The 15,170-nt window shown below is 47.8% G+C and overlaps 1 protein-coding gene across 8 annotated transcripts in view; it reads right to left on the reverse strand.

Annotated features, from left to right (window-relative positions):
- SIPA1L3 (signal induced proliferation associated 1 like 3) overlaps positions 1–10,631 on the reverse strand; it is a 218,067-nt gene extending 207,436 nt beyond the window's left edge. For 3 of the 8 annotated variants that reach the window (XM_019751423.3, XM_019751425.3, XM_019751419.3), the window contains exon 1: positions 10,040–10,466. The gene's annotated coding sequence lies outside the window, so the exon portion shown is untranslated. Of the gene's footprint in view, positions 1–10,039; positions 10,468–10,501 lie in introns of those variants that run through there. The other 5 variants (XM_019751429.3, XM_019751427.3, XM_019751424.3 and 2 more) reach the window with 4 other exon arrangements.
- Positions 10,632–15,170: the final 4,539 nt, after the last annotated feature.

Consider the following 15,170-nt stretch of genomic DNA (forward strand, 5'->3'; position numbering starts at 1 on the left):
CGATGGGAGTCTGCCAACACAGGAGACACAGCAAGGATGGCAGAGTGGCACAACAGAGAGGGCTTGCTCACAGGCACTGTGGGACTGCTCAATTGTCAACTCTGGTGCTGTCTACCTACGCGCTTGTTTGCTATATGAGATCACAAATCTGATTTCAGGCCAATGTCAGCTGGGTTTCCTATTAGAGCAGCTCAGTGGTTCTCTCAAAATGTGCTCCCAGGCCCAGGAGCACAGTATCACTTGGGGGCTTGTTAGAAATGCTAATTCTCAGTCAGAAACTCTGGGTGGAGCCTGGCAATCTGTGTTACAGGGGATTCTGATATGGGCTCAGGCTTGAGAAGCACACAGTGACGGAGAGAGTTCAGAGTGGGCCTCTGGAGTCAGGCTCCCTCGATCCAAATCATGTCACCACCATTTTCTAGCTGTGTGACCTTGAGCAAGTCGTTATAATTTAGTTGCCTCATCTGTAAAAGGGGGAAAATAAGAGCGCTTATCTTACAGGGGTGTAAGGAGGCTTACCTGAGTCCCTTCACGGGAAGCCCTCGCACAGCGCAAGCATATAGTAGTTATATAAACCACCTATGCGTTGCTGCTGTTATAACTACTGTTTGCACCTAAAGACATAACAGCAGACATGACTTCCTGACTGAGCTCCCCCAAAGCTGCATCCATAACCCCTTAACGTTTATTTTGCCCCCAGGACCCAGCCCAGCGCCCTGGGGTCGCAGGGACACGTGACTGACTGACTGTTGAGCACAGGCGTGTGATACACAGGAGGAGCTGAAGGCCTTTCCCCAAGTGCAGACCATCACTCGTCAGACCTCCTCCCACAGCCAGAGCCACCGCGGTCCCAGCAGGTACCGCCGTGGACACTCCAGGTGGGCGCTCTGCTGGCTACTCTGCCCAGTCACTGATCCAGGATGCCCACGAGTTCTGCCCACCCCAGACAGCACCCTCACCAGGTGACTCATGCCAAACATCGGGCAAGAGTCCAGGGGTGCCCTTCCCTCTGCGAATTATCTGAGATTTCAAAACTGGTGGCACCAAGATGCAGAAAGCCAAAGAATGACTAATGCCACCCCGAGGGAAGGTCCCAGGAGGAAGAAGCAGCCTCTCCTTAGGCTTAACAGCAAGAACGGGTATGGGGCTAGGGGTGGGGCAGGGGCTTTGCACTGACTGGTGTCACGGACACTGCTGGGCCGTCACTGAAAGAGAAGTGTGGGATGCAGCGGTCTCCAACTCTGACCAACAACCTGAGGCAAGAAAGGATTGGTATGAATCCTTGGGCTCCTAAAAGGAAGCTCTTAGGCCGAACCTCATAAAATTGCCAATATTCAACAATTCTTGACCCACATAAAGGCAATTTAACATGGTTTAACCTGATGTAAGCCAGGAAACTCACTCAAATAATGCAACGTCAAGGAACTGGGATAGTGGTGGCCTCTGGGGAAGGGAACTGGGTGCCTGATTTTTTATTCCTTTGGTTCCATACATGTGTGGTCACTATTCAAAATTTAATGAAATGTAATAAATCAATCAACCCTACAATAACTTCCTATCTCAGTCAAAGAAAAAAACAAACCTGTGCTGGATCCCAAGCGATCTGCAAACCTGACCGCTCTCTGCTCATCCCCTCCCACCGTCTCCTCCTTCACTTTTCTCCAGCCACACAGGCCTCTTGTGAGCTCCTCAGTCTTACCAGGCCCATGGTCTCAGGGCCCTTGCACTGGCCGCTCCCTCTGCTCAGACACCCCCACTGCTCATACTGCCTCACCTCCTTCCCAGGGAGGCCATCCCTGGCCACTGTGTCTAAAATTTCAACCCCCTCCACCCTAAGAATACCTCATATCCCCTTCCCCTGCTTACTTTCTTCCACTTAGCACTTAGCGTCACAGTGTACACCTTACTCATTTATCTTTCTTACTGTCTGAATCCCCCACTTACATGAGCCCCACTGAAAGCACTGTCTGCCTTGCTCACTGCTGTTTCCCTAGCACCTAGAAGAGTGCTCAGCCGGGTGGATACCTGTTGAATGAGTAAGTTTAAAACTCAGATGCAGTGTCAGTTGGGGGTTTGCCGCCCTCAGATCCAACACATGCAGCTCCACACTAGGAAACATGGGGAAAAATCAAGCCGCTTCAACTGGTGACAGTGCTCCTAACATCCTCCCCACTCCGGATTCACCGCAGAGCCTTGGAAAGAAAAAGAAAGGCCAGAATTGAAGAGGGCCCTGGGGGCAGGAGCTTGAGGAAGCCAGAGGGCCTGCAGGACCTCCCTGGCCTTTGTCCCCACACACTAAGTACGTGGTGTAGAGAAACAGGGCCAGAGTTCCTGTTCCCATCAGCCGTCTCTGGCGAGCAAACGACACGAAACCACCAAATGATGGTGCCCTGTTTCCTGCCCCTTCCACAAAAGGATTTCGTCCATACACTGATTTGCTGTTTAGTTAGAGGCCCCAAAAGAGCAAATGCAACAGGAGCCCCTATCCGATGTGAAGGGGCGGGGAGTGTGCGTTTGTTGTACACAAGTTTCAACTTCTGGCTTGAAGGGAAATACCATCAGGTCCAAAGCACTGTCACAAGTCGCATCTTGCCCCTTTCCTTCTGTTATCAAAAGTCAGAATGGAAGGGGGGGGGCACTTTCCCTGCCTCCCACTGCAGAGCTGGAGGCAAACCAAAGGCTGGATTCTGGCTCCCAGTGGGGCCCTAACAAAGCCCCATCAAAGGAAGGATCTGTGCATGTCTGTCCTGAGGGGAAAATGGGGGGGAGGATCTGAGGCCTCTTGTTGAAACTCGTCCTTGGAAAAAATGTAGGAGGGGCCCCATGGTCAGGTGCTGGAGGCAAACAGCTTTCAGGGAAGAGGGACTCAGCAGCCTGACTTTGGGCCAACGCCACTGTGGCCGCTACTCAGGGCAGCCAGGGAAGCATGTGGCCACTGCTGTCCTCACGCTGCCAGATGCTACGTTACCAAAGGGTTCCCGAAACCTTGGGCCAAGTATTGACTCGTATTATGAATTTAAAAAAACAAAACACCCTTTTTTATTATACATGTGGACTGGGCAGAGACAGGAAATTCACCCCCACACACACTTGGGCTTGAAACACACAAATGCTGAGTGAAATTTCTTGTACTTGTTTCCAGCTTTTCATGATGAGACATTTCAAACACATAAAGGTGAGAAGAGTTGAATAAACCCCCGCAGGCCAGCGTCAACAGTTACCAACTCAGGACCAATCTTACTTCATCGCTTTATTCACCGTACACACTTGTCCCCTCCACTCCCTGCCTGTCCATATTATTTTGAAACAAATCCCAGACATCTTAATAGTTCATAGGTATTTAGAATGAATGTCTTAACGATAAGGACTCTTTTCTAAAGTAGAACCACAGTATCAATTATCACACCTAAAAAATTAATAAGAGTTTCTTCATAATATTAAATATCCAGTTCGTTCTTTGCTATTTTAAAGAAAAGGGAAGTGCACATTCCCCAAACACAGAAAAGCCCACGCCCAGAGCGTGTTCAAGCCACCAGGTCCCCAAGGGCCTAGGACACGACGCAAGGCGATCCCAGAACAGAGATCAGAGCCCACACGCAGAGTGGAGAGGCTGGAACCAGTCGGCAGGGTCCTGCTTGCCCGCCCCATTCGTCCATGTATCTATCCACGGACAGACCACAGACTGTGTAAGAGCCAGACCTCTGGAGCCAGTGGCTTGGGTCTGAGTCCTGCCTCTGACACTCACCAGCTTTGTGACACGCACTTCTTGACATCAGTTTCTTTATACGTGAAATGACAATGATAAGACTACCTACCCGATGCAGCAGTTTTGAGGCTTAAATGAGATACTACATGAAAAGCACAAAGAGCAGTGCCTTGTACACAATAAGAGCTCAATGAATGGTTAGTAACATTCATTCAACCAACTGGCACTTATTAAGCATCTTTTTACATGCCAGGCACTGTACCATCTAGCAGCAGGAGATAAGAGCGGCGCACACCACCTGGGAACAGGGACTGGCACCAGGTCACCACCTGGGGACATGAACAGACTCAGAATCTCCGGCACCTGCCTTGTTTGGGTAGGTGGCCCAGATTTACCCTGCCCTGAGATGAGGAACCCTGAACCAAGAGAGTAGCTAAAAGTCTAGAAGAACGACTCCCATAGAGTTGACAGAAGACAACACTGAGACATCCCTCTCCCCCCACCCCACCCAGCAAAGCCTCTTTGGATCAGAGCAAAGGCAAGATTCACAAGCTAGGTAAGCCCTGCTGTTGCTGAGGTCACAGGAAGATGCCACGTGGTTCCTGTGGAGGCCACAGCCGCAAGGGACAGAGTCAAGACACGAAAAGAAAAAGGAGGTTTCCTGCCCAAAGAAGCCATTCAGAAATGAGCTTTCAAAGGCTGCGCCTTTTTCTTGCCTTCCTCATTCTCACTGCCCACCCTCCTCCCCAGCCCCCATATGCCCCTCTCTATCCTGGGAGGTAAGACCTGTTTCCAGCAAACCTAAAGCTCCATTTAAGGAGCGGATCTGTCAGTCGTTCAGGTCTAAACCAGCACCCCAGCACCAACATAAACGGAGGATGAATGCTGACAAACGCTGGGAATCCATTTAGTGCAGTGAGTCCTTCCTATGGTTTCATTACTCAAAACTCAGACCCCACCCATGTCAAGCACCATCTAACGCAGCACATACAATAGAGATTTAAGAATATGGTATCTGGACCTAAATACAAATTCTGCCTCCATCACTTGCAAACCTTGAGCAAATGGCTTCTCATCATGATACCTCAGCTTCCTCATCTGAACAACAGGGATAATCACAGTCCCTGCCACCTCAGAAACAGGGCACACACCCCAAGCACTAAGCACGGTGCCAGGCCCAAAAGGTGCCGCTGACAGACAACAGTTATGACCTCAGCTCTACCTGCCTATGATAAATACGCTTTTCATCACTCATCCACCCTTATTCACCGAAATAAAACAGAGATGGCATATTTGATCTCTCACTGTCACCTACCACCCATGATTGATGTGTGAGCCTCACACCCTAGGCCCACATTGTCCAATACATGTGGCTACTGAGCACTTGAAATGTGGCCGGTACAAATGGACATGTGCTGAAAGTGTAAAAGGCACACTGGATCTCGAAGACTTCATGTGAAAAAAAAAAAAAAGGTAAGATACCTCAATAATCTTTATATTGATTACATGTTGAAATAACCTTTTGGACAAAATTAAATACATTTAAATTAATTTCCTCTGTCTCTTCTGACGTTTTAAAATATGGTCACTATAAAACTTTAAGTTATGTACGTGGTCTGCACCCGTGGCTGGCATTCAATTTCTAGTGGACAGCACGCCCACAGGCCCTTGAGTAAGAGAAACAGCGTCTTCTTATTCACCTTCATATGTCAGTGTCTAGCATGTGCCTGGCACACAAGCGAGGTAGGAAACCTGTTTCAGAGGTGGCTGGATGAAAGACGCTCTCCATACTTGTCCTGGTCTTAAAAGGACCCACTACTGTCCTCACATCTAACTAGGTCGCTCTTCATTCCAAATATTTCACAACCGGTAAGGCCCAGGACACACCAAATCAAAAGGGACGCAGTCGTGGTGGCTGGAAAGTGGCCCTGGACCACACAACCACTTGAGTTGCGGGCCTGTAATTGTACACGTTAATAACCCAGAATGCTGGAGCTTAGACACACTCTTTTCCCTGCCAGCCCAAGTCACCTTGCAAAGCTCACCCACATGGGACATTCGCCGTGTTCACTCTCCTTCAATACCTCACCTCGTTTCCTGTTAACCTGTGTCTGGTGAAGCAGCCAAGCAGTCCACCTTGTTTTGAGCACGGGCTCTGTTGAAGGGCCTTCAGTTTTGAAACAACCGAACATCCCAACAGAAATTACCCCACTGTGTCCCATTGGCAGTGGAAACGATGCCCGAGCATCCCCAGACCACTCCTACTGCCACGTGAATTAGGCGCTGCATCTAATCTGCAGGGCTTTGTGTGCCAAAAAACATGGAAAGCAAATGCTGCCTCCACTTCCTAAACTGGCCTCAGCCTAGTGAAGACGGTCTGGGAAGAGACGGCATTTCGCATAAGGGTGAGGAGCCTGGGGTCTGGAGTCAGCGTCCTCATCTGTACAGTGAGATCGATAAACTTACCTACTTCACTGGACTCTTGTGAAGACTAACTGAGGAAAAGTGTGAAAGTTTAGAAAAACACCTACTACAGAGTAAGTGCTAGGTAAACAGTAGTTGCTATTATTGTCATTGTTTTACAAAAATTAAAGTAGCATGAAATTGAAAAGTGGGAATTCACCCTTCGCCAGCCACAATGATACTGTTTTTGTAGCAAACTCATTCCCATCTCTGGGCCTTTGCACTTGCTGTTCCCTCTGTCTGCAATGCTCGTCTTCGAGCTCTTGGCACAGCTGGTACCTCTTGCTCATTCAAGTCAGCTCACGTGACTCCCCCTCAGAGGCCTGGGAGGACTTCCCTGACTGCAAGCTAAAGTAACCTCCTTCCTCACTACCGGCCTGCCCCATCAGCCACTCTCTAGCCCCTCCTCCAGTCGTTTCCTGCATGATACTTAAAAGCTTCTGAAATTACCTTGTTTATTGTGTGCCTCCCCAGCTGGAATGTAAACCCTAGAAAAGCAAAGATCTTGTCTGTCTTGTTCCCTGCCTACGGTTTTACGCTTTTAGCCACTATGCTATACTGCCTATGTACCAGGATGTTTACGGGACGTGTGTTAAGGTAAAATCCCAGAAACCTAAATGTCCAGCAATAGGGGAATGATGAACTAAAGCGTGGTCTCTCCATACTGAAGAATGGGAGTCTAGCTGTTAAAAAGAATGATTCAGATCTGTACGTAATGACTTGAAGGGAGATGGCCTATCATTAATCGAAAAAATCAAGTTACAAATATGTGTGGCTTGATCCCTACGCCTCCCTTTTAGGTAGTGATGAGGGAGAAGAAAGAATATATATAGAAAACATAAGTCAGAGCATCCACCCAAATCACAAAGGGCAGACAGCATATCCATTTTGTTCACCACTATTTCTCCTAAACCTAACAGTAAATACTTAATAAATACTCACTGTCTGAATAAATGCTTATCTCCGGAGGATAGGATTTTGGAGTAGAGGGTGGCACCATTATTTTCCTTATACATTTCTGTATTATTTGACATATCACAACGAGCATGTATTTCTTTGTGTAACTTTTTAAAAGCCAAATTCAACCCATTCTCATGCACACAAATTAAGACCATGACCAGCGCAGCACGAAACAGAAGCAATACCTGCCTGAAGGAAGCGCAAATGTACCAAATGGTCCAACAGCCTCTCATTCTAACAGATAAAAAGAAACACTTTAAAGGAAATGACTGTTTAATTCTTTTACTAAAATATAAATAAGTTTAGATTTTGCGAGTTAAACACATTGAACAAGGTCAAGCTGTTACCATAACCATCATTTTTAAACCTAAATTTGAAATATATCAGCAAAATACGTTTTACAAAAAAAAAAAAAAGGCACCAGTCACTCCACATTCTAAATTCCATTTTTGATTTACCACCTAACAACTGCAAAATAGGCTCACATTTAACTCTTAGACCATTCCACAGAGACTGCTAAAAACCATGTGCTGTTGTCACTAATAAGACCAAAAATTTTCTAAAACTCACTGTTTTATTCCCTCAGAATAAGAAAAACAAAAAAACACTTAGGTAAGTTTGGGGGCCATCAGAAATTTGATTGAGACCACAGGTTTCCACCATCAAATGAAACGACACAGGTTTCTGACAACAGACTAATAATCCTCAATGGAGACATAATAAATTCCCTTCCCAACCTCTCTTCCCGTGTGTGTCCTGCCTCCCGAAATGCCAGGATGGCCACCTTCCCATACAGGATATTCTAACCCACTGACAAGGTACGACTTTTCAGAAAGAAATGAATGATTCAGCCGAGCTTTGACAGGCTAAAACTGTAGAAATGGGTCCCCTGAAAGCAAAGCTTTGACACCACACCTGTGGCCATTGCAGTCTGACTAAATCCATATTGTCTTCTCTGCTCCTTACTAATACAATGTTTTACATACATTAATCCTGGTGACTTAAAAGAAACAACTCAACCTAGTGGGAAAAGGCCACTTTCAGTAGTGGCCAAGGGGGACTTCCAGTGTCCATGAGATGGGAAAACAAGAAGGGGCAATGAAATGGTGTTTCTGTGAAATGGCAGCTCCATCCTTCTTGCCAATCAACTGGACCTGGGAAGGCTGGGAGAGAAGAGGATCAACCCCCGGACCCCCCACCAAGTTTCTGGCTTGGGCAAGCCGAACAATGTTGACTCATTTCCCGAGATGGTGACTACTGGTTCTGGGAGGAGAAGTTTGGGTTGAACATATTGAGTTCATGGTGCCCTAGGGACACTCACCAGGGGACATCAAGCAAGCACAGGCTCCAGATCTGGAGCTGGAACTCAGGGGGCTAATATGGGTTTGAGACAGAGTCAAGTGCTGGCAGCATTGGGATGGTACATAAAGCACTGGAGTGAATGTGCGGGCTTGCAGGGGAAGAGTGAGTGAGTGACTGAGCTGGAAGCTGCTGAGAGCAGCTCAGCACCATCTCTTCTCATGCCTTTATACTACAGTACGTTCCACAATACAACCTCTACTGAACAAAAATGGGGGTGGGGGCAATAACCTTGTCCCTGGCTCTGCCCTGTAAAAAAGCAGCAAAGGCCTATTAAGAAAAAGATACGTTTTTTACGTGCTTATTATACACCAGGCCCTGTGCTAAGCACTAAACATGAATTATCTCCTGGGATCATCAAAACAACCCTGGCACAAAAGTCCCATGACTACTATTTCACAGATGGGACACTGAGGCTGGGAGTGAACATGTGGGGGAGCTCAGGGCTGTCATGTCACAGCCCACAGCTAGGCAGTGTCTGGACCAGATGGAGAACATTGAAGAACAATTGTAATACACAAGAGCTGCTACTTAGTGAGAGAATACAACCTCAGCAAATCCTTACAACCCTCTCAGGCTGATACTGTTATCCCATTTTACAAATGAGGAACCTGAGGCTGCAGGAGAGGAAGTCAACTAGACCAGTTTTGAGTCTGGCCCACAGGGAAACCTCCGCTATAGCCAGAGCCCCACCCTCAGGGGGTCTCTGGGACAGTGGAAAAACGCTGCATAAATGGTACCGTTTACTGAACACTGACTACGGTATGTGCCAGCTGCTGCTCTAAGCACTTTACACATGGTATTCTCAGTGCATTCTCAAAACAACTCTATGAGGTGACTACTATTAAAATCCCCATTTTAATGACAGAAAAATGGAGGCACAGAATAGTGAAGTCAGTTCACAAGGTCACACAACTAGTAAATGGCGGAGCCTAAATTTGAACTAGGGTCTCTCTGCCTTCCGAATCAAATGCTCTTAACAAAATAATTTCAGCTAACAGCAGCCACTCTGCATTGACTGCTAACTATGGACTCCGCTCTTTACATGCACACCCTCAACTAACCCTGTGAGATCGATAATACCTTCACCCCATTTCTCCGGAACTAACAATAGCGCAAACACGTAGTAAGTACCTTCTATGTGCCAAATGCTTTATTCGCTAGATCTCAACATCTCAACAGAACCCTCAGCAAAAGAGAAATATTCGCTTCTTCCCCGGTTTTACCGAAAGGGGAAACTGAGCTTCGGCGCGGTTTCCCTAGATAGCTGCTCCCGAATGGGCAGAGCCAGGACGCGATCCCACTGCACCCCGACTCCCACTGCATGCTCTTCCGCACAGCGCCCGGGAGCACGTCTGGAAAGTTGAGCCACGCGGGTACGAGTACGGCCAGGTCCCGAGGGCGCGAGTCCCGGCGCCGCCGCCCCCACAACCGGTGCCCACACCCGGCCATCCGCCAGGTCGCCAGCCCTCGCTGACCCTCAGGGTCCGAGTGGATACCGATTCCCCGCCACCCTTGAGTGAGGCCGCCGCTGCACCTGGAGCCACATACCTGGACGTCCCGGATGCCCGCCCCGCGCGCCCCACGACCTCGGCGTTCGGCCCCGAGAGGTTCGCTGGAGACGCCGCCAGCTCCGGTGGCCCGAGTGACTTCCAGGCTGCCCACTTCCAAGCCGCTTCGCGCGAGGCCTCCTGGGAACTGTAGTTTTACCCCAGCGGCAGCCGACTGAATAAAGCCTGCCGCGCGGGTGCTGCCGGGAGTAGTAGGCGCAGCACCGCACCGCCTTCTGGGAATGGTAGTTCACCTGTAGCCTCCGTGCTGCTCCAGTCTCCAGGGCACTTCCGCAGACCCGAGGGGCGTGAAGGGTGGAGGCGTGTCTTTGCGGACTCCAACCCGGCTGCAGGGCTCCACGCTCTGCGAGGGCGGTTTTTCCCTTTCTCCCAGTCCTGTCCACCTTTTCCTTTCCTTCAGCGAACCCTCTCCCTCCCTCTCCGCCAGGCGTGAGGTACTTACCCCGAAGGTGCGAGCACGGGGAGAGGCGGGGACAGCAGAGCCCTGCGCTAGACCCCCAACGGAGCAGAGCAGCGGAGGAGGGCGTCTCTGCGCGCTCGCGCACGCGCGCTCGCCGGCCAACTCCGGACTTAATTGCCGCCGGGCCCCGCGGGGAAGACTTTTTTTTTTTTTTTTCCCTTTCGAACGCGCGCGCGCGCGGGGTCTCGCGCTGGGCATTTTCCTGCCGGCCGCGCGCCACTGCGGCCGCGCGCCAATGCGCACGCGCGCTCACTCACCTCTTCTGGGTCTGTTCGCCCCGGCGCTTGGCTGGGGGCTAACCGCTGTATCGGCGGACTACCCCCGCAGCATCCCCAAGGTCGCACCTTCTAGGTCTGGTCCTTCAAATAGCAGCTCCTGGGTGTCGCCACACACGCCTTACCCGTCCCATGTTGAGAGTCCTGTCGTCGCAGGTAATAGGCGCGGTTCGCCCCTCCGGGAAGCAGACACGGTCCCCTTCCAGCCCACGCAGAGGGCCGCGGGACGTCTACATAGGTAGGGACTGAGGTGTGGTCTCTCCCCGTCCTAGGTAGCTCCAGAGCTTTGCCTTCCATGGCAGCCTCAGGACCACCACCCAGAGGGGGGCCCTGTTAGCCCTGTTATCCACCATTCATTCGTTGATCTCACGCTATGAGGAAATGTGTTTATTGAGTACCCATGGCCTGGGAAATTTTGTGTAAATTAGTCCACCTACTCAGGTAATCAAGATCTGACACTTTTTTCAAAAAATGGATATTGGGGCGTCCAGTTAGCTCAGTTGGTTAGAGTGCGGGACCTCTTAACAACAAGGTTGCCAGTTAGATCCCCACTTGGGCAACTGTGAGCTGCGCCCTCCACAAGTAGACTGAAACAACTACTTGACTTGGAGCTGATGGGAAAAACACACCTTTAATAAAAAAAAGTTAAATAAAAAAAAGATGTTGCTACTCCTACTCCATAGGGGTTACCAGAGAGAATTGGCTGGAATAGCAAAGACCTCTGGTCAAGTGAACTCAGTCAGTATCTACCCTTCCTTCTTCATCCTTCCCAGAAGTTGGTCACTAAGACTTGAAGCTGAGAAGCATATATATCTTGGGAGAGGGTAGGGGTTATTCATCTGCTCATTCATTAAACAAAAACGTATTAAGCACCTACTTCATGCCAGGTTGGATGATTATGGGGATGCAAGAGAAATCAAGACAGACTGGGTTCCCACTCTCGAGGAGCTAAGTCCAGTGCAGGTATCAGACCACCACCCAACAGTGACAATCTAAATCGGTAAAATTCTAATAGAAATATGCAAGCCACATATGCAATTTTAAATTTTACATTAGAAAACCAAAAGAAACAAATTTAATAATTTATTTAACCCAGTATATTTTTTATCCAAAATAACCTATGCTTAATGAAAAAAGATTTCCATTACTTCAATTCTGAAATCAAGTTAATTAACATGTTGCGTACGGATCACGAGAATCTTCACGAGGGATTTAAACCCCGCCATATGCAACGTGTTAAATTAAAACTGAGGCATTAACAAAGATACTCATTGGTGCATTGGGTGGTCATGGCAAAAGGTTAGAAACCCAAGGTCCATTAATGGCAGTTTGGATAAGTAAATGATAGGTTGGTCACACAGTGGAAACCATGCAACTGGCAACTGTTGGAAAATGAGACAGTTATATGTATTAATATGAGTTAATCTCTAAGATAAATTGAGAAAAGATGTAGAACAGTGTATAAAGCATACTACCATTTATATAAGAAAAAGAATATTTTTTACATATATGCTTGTGTATGTACAGAACAACTGTTTAAAAGACACAACCAGTGTTACCTTTGTGGAGGGGAAACTAAAGAACAGGTGATCAGGTATGTTCCTTAATATGTTTTGAATATTTTTACTACGTCCATTTAAAAAAATGGTTTAATTAAATGGAGTGTGATAGTTTAGACATAGGGTCATCGTAACAATTAAATGAAACAACATGTGTAAAATGCCTGCCTACCACTTTACAACGTAGACAGTTCTGGATGCCATCATTATTCCCAGGTAACTCTGATAATGCATGTTTATCCGCCTCAAAAGTTGTTTATTTCCATAAAGATAGTTGAGTGCATTCACAGCCCTAGCTGTGAAGCACGTGGAAAAGCCAGAGTAGCATTCCCAGGCCCAGGGACAGACTTCAACTCCTCATCATTAAAGTCAGTCAAAAATGTATAAGTAAGTAAGGCAAGATCGCCCTCTGGCTTTACAGCTGACTTTACAGTCAACTAATTAGGTCCTTCTGATTCCAGCTGTGCTTTCTGCACCCCTATCCCCAAATGTGACAGCCACCTGCAAGGCTGTAGGATCCACGCAGGGCCCTACCTCAAAGTGTGGAGCACATATCACCCTCCTTGTTATATGTACTCACAGCATTTTATTCTTCTTAAAACTGAATCACTAGCATAATTTTGAGAAAATTAAAAGTTGCAGAAAGGTTCGAAGAATTTCCCATTGTAATCAATGTTATGACTATTCTTTGATGTCTGCCTTCTCCAATGAACTGTAAGCTCTTTGGGGGCAAGAACTGTATGCCCTCACACTCCTTTAATAGAGCTTATGGAGCCAGTGAGTGACCCAAAAGGAACCCAGGAACCCAATAGTATCATGGAGTGCAGTGCCCCCTAGAGTCAATTCTCTTCCCAAGGCAGGGCTCATGGGATGTTGGCCTTCCATCCTACCACAGCTAACACAGAATGTTGGAGTGGACTGACTGCAGCTAAGAAAAAGGATGTAGTGCCAGTGTCAATGCCCAGTCACAGACAGAGCAGGGCATACCATATCTCTACCTCAAGTATTGACCCTACTTAAGTGGGCCAGAAGGCTTGAATTCTCCCATTAGATCATCTTTGGGTTATCAAGTTATTAAAAAGTCAAGACCATTGGGATTAAGGCATCTGAAGCTCACTCTGGAGTTGCTTTTCAGGACAAGTAGTGGGATTAGGGAATCAAATGGGGGGATGTTAGGGATAGATTTCCTCTAAGGGTAACCTGTGAAGCTGGTACATACATGGGATGGGAGTGGCAAAAAGAATAAATAGGTTTGGGGTTTGAAGGCCTTCTTTCTCACTAATCCCCAAGGAATATGCCCCCAAAGGGGCCCCACTGCTTGCTTTTTGTAGGCTGGTCAAGAGAAGCTGGCCCAGAAGAGAAACTGGGAACAATGGAAACTGATGGCAGTGACTGCAAATGTGTTGGTAACGATGACTCTTTCAGCAGTTCTGGGGCCTCCAGGAGCCAGTGGGGAAAATCTGAGCTGTAGGGCCTGGCCTACAGGGCCATCCACTAACGTGCAAGATATGAAGCAGATCCCACTCACTCCAGAAAGGTGGTCCAAAGAAGCAGCAAGTGCAAGGTGATAGGAGAAGAGAATGGAAAAAGATACAGCAGGAGGGCAGCATGCATCTTGGGGAGAGTGGAAAGAGACAGAGGGGACGCTGAAGTTTGCCAGCCAGTCCCCAGTTCCCATTAGTGTGTTTATGAGTTAGAGAGCTTTCATAGCATCAGCTGGCAGACCCTCTTCCTGACTCTGATATGGAGGAGAATCCTGAACTGTGGATTGAATCTTAGTCTTGAATCTGCCCTGCGTAGCCTTGGACACATCGCTTTTCCTCTCTGAACTCATGTTCCTCGTATGTATAATGGAGATGTTTGCCTCTCAGAGGTCTTTCAAGAACTAATGAGGAGATGCACGTGAAAGTTTTTTGTGGGCTCTAACCCACTCTATATTGAGATGATGATATGTTTTGCCTGCTGCTTCCCCCCAAATCCAGCCATCAAGTCTCTGTGGCAACACAAGGCCTAGGCTTGGCCATACTAGTGGGCAGGTTCTGTTGACATTGACTCAGGAGTCCAGGACAAACAGATCTAGAACTCCAATAGGTCTCCAAACCAGTGGTTCTCAGACTTTATTGTACAGTAAGAGCAGCTGGAGAGCTTGTTAAAACTCAGATTTGGGGGCCTTACCCTCAGAGTTGCCAATTCAGTGGGTTTTGGATTGGACCCAATAATTTACATTTCTAACAAGTTCCCAGGTAATGCTGGTGCTGCTGGCCTGAGAATCACACTTTGGGGAACCACTTCTTAAAACAAAGTTTACCAGCTTTCCTTCATCTGGCAGGCTCAAAGGTGGCCTCCATTGCCCTCTGCTGGCCAGGCTATAAACTTAGCCCTCATGTTTCCAGTGCAACGGAAAAGTACAAAGTATCGGTTGGAAGGAAATAAAGCCTTGTCTGAGAACCAAACTAGGCTAAAAACAGCAATCACAATTGCTGCTTCAGAGTACAAGGTGTGATCAAACAATACGGTGAATGTTTAAATAAAAACAAATTATCACAGTAAAAGAGACGTTGCCATTAATCCCCTCAAAATACTCTCCCTCGCTTTGAACACATCCCATCGTTCTTGCCACTTCCTGAAGCAGTTCTGGAAGTCCTCTTTCGTGTCTTCAGTTGCGCTGTCGTGGCTGCCTCAATGTCTCAATCGATTCAAAAGGTTTACCTTTCATGGTTATTTTGATTGTGGGGAAGAGCCAGAAATTACATGGTGCCAGGTCTGGTAAATAAGGTAGATGAGGACACACCCTAATGTTTTTATTTGACAGAAATT

Source organism: Rhinolophus sinicus, chromosome 8 (assembly GCF_057876585.1).
Source record: "Rhinolophus sinicus isolate RSI-liver-muscle chromosome 8, RSI-T2T, whole genome shotgun sequence".
NCBI classification, from domain to species: domain Eukaryota; kingdom Metazoa; phylum Chordata; class Mammalia; order Chiroptera; family Rhinolophidae; genus Rhinolophus; species Rhinolophus sinicus.